The sequence below is a fragment of the Myotis brandtii genome, unplaced genomic scaffold, assembly GCF_000412655.1.
Source record: "Myotis brandtii unplaced genomic scaffold, ASM41265v1 scaffold1718, whole genome shotgun sequence".
NCBI lineage: Eukaryota > Metazoa > Chordata > Mammalia > Chiroptera > Vespertilionidae > Myotis > Myotis brandtii.
Window position 1 is genome coordinate 30,340 of NW_005356331.1, and position 2,020 is coordinate 32,359.

The 2,020-nt window shown below is 50.0% G+C and overlaps 2 protein-coding genes across 3 annotated transcripts in view; both read left to right on the forward strand.

Annotated features, from left to right (window-relative positions):
- Window positions 1-2,020, forward strand: part of LOC102262352 (histone H4) — a 135,124-nt gene that overhangs the window by 5,903 nt on the left and 127,201 nt on the right. The gene's annotated exons all lie outside the window — the stretch shown is intronic.
- Window positions 1-2,020, forward strand: part of LOC106725566 (E3 ubiquitin-protein ligase TRIM38-like) — a 6,092-nt gene that overhangs the window by 3,418 nt on the left and 654 nt on the right. The window lies entirely within an intron of this gene.

Sequence of the window (2,020 nt, forward strand, 5' to 3'; positions counted from 1 at the left end):
GGGGGGGGGGGGGGGGGGCGTGGGAACAGAGGACCGCCTGCCTCGTTCAGTGGTGGCACATCAGTGTGGGGGATTCAAAGGCAGATTTTTTTTTTTTTCTTATTTAGTCATTTTGTTAATCCTCATTCCAGGATATTGTTCCATTGGTTTTAGAGAGAGTGGAAGGGAGAGGGAGAGACAGAGAGAGAAACATGGATGGGAGAGGGACACATTTATTGGTTGCCTCCATAGGTGCCCAGCTCTAGGCCTGAGATCAAGCCTGCAACCAAGGTGTGTGCCCTTGACCTGAATTGAACTTGGGACCCTTCAGTCTACAGGCCGGTGCTCTATCCACTGAGCTAAACCGGCTAGGGCATAAAGGCAAATTTCTTTTATTTTTATTTCTTATCATTTTTTAACGTGTTTTTTTTTTTAAATTTGATTTGAGAGAGGAAGGGAGAGGGAGAGAGAGATAGAAACATCAATGATGAGAGAGAATCATTGACCAGTCCTGCAACCTGGACATGTGCCCTGACAGGGAATCATACCCTGACCTCCTGGTTCATAGGTTGATGTTCAACCACTGAGCCACACCAGCTGGGCTAAGGCTATTTTTTTTAGAATATTGAACAGAATATAAAATCTACAAGGTGGCTTCCACTGGTCTACAGCGCTCTATGTATAAATAAGAAAATTGTGATTTGGCTCAAAAATCCAGTGTTGCTGAGTGGATAGAGCATCAGCCTGAGGACCGAAGGGTCCCGGGTTCCATTCTGGTCAAGAGCACGTACCTTGATTGCCGGCTCCTCCCTGGTCCAGGCCGTGGTCAGGGCTTGTGCAGGAGGCATCCAGTCAATGTGTTTCTCTCACATCGATGTTTCTCTCTGTCTCTCCCTCCCCATCCCACTCTCCCTAAAAATCAATGGAAAATTATCCTCGGGTGAGGATCAAGAAAAATGAAATCCCCTGCAGGTAGAGGAGGTGGGTTCCTCGGCCGAACAGGCTCAGGGGATGGCTTCTGCTCCCACGTGCCTGTGTCCAGGGGCACAGAATCCTGAAGGTCAGGCGATGGCGGGGACCAGGTGGGGTCGCCCCATGAGTGATGGGTGAGCCTGGGCTGATGGGCCCTCCTGTTTATGGTAAATCATGGAATGAGATCCAAGAGGCCTTAATGAGCCAATTAACTAGGAGTCGTTTATTGCGTGGGGCCCAGAGGGAGGTGTCTCTTTCCAAATCTCCGATCAACTCATAGGAAGTTTCCGGTATTTATACCTTTTGATCCTCTTTGTTTGTAGATATTACAAAGGGCTCTCTGTGAGTTAATGTTACAGACAGTTGTAACCTTGAATACATAATGAGTTTTTACATGCCATAATTATTATCAGTATTAGTCTATTTTAGTCTATTACATTGGATGGTAGCTTGCAAGGTCAGACAGTTAAGTTGATCTTTTTCTATTATTTGAACTAAAAACAAAGTTATTTTACAGAATAACAGACTGTCTTAAAGTGACAGAGTTTATAATGACAGAGCTTACAGAACAAGGGATTATCTAACAACAGCAGAGAATTTTAACAGCAGTTTTCTATACAAGATGGAGGTTACTATGCTTCGCTTTTAGCCTCAGGAAGGTGAACCTCCCCGGCCGCTGCTGGTCCCAGGTCCGGCTGGTGGAACTGGGGGGCACCCCTCAGGGTGACCATGTCTCATGGCTGCTCCGGCCCCTGGGTCACTGTGGCCGCCACCTCAGAACCCAGTCTGGGCGCCGTGCACCAACCCACCGCTGAGAGGCTTTGTGACAGGTGGCCTCTGGCAGGTGCGCTCTGAGGGAGGTGAGGCCAGAGGGAGCGTCGGGGGCTCCCCACCCCCCTAAGCAGCCGCCGGCTCCCCAGCACCTCAGAAAGGAGGGCACCAGGCTCAGAGGCTGAGAGGTGTCCTGCTGTGCTGACCGTCCAGAGGCCAGAGTGGGGATCGTTGCCCGGGGTGTCCATCTGTTACCCAGAAACCCCCCGGGTGGTCTCGGCCGCCTGTCGCTGTGTCC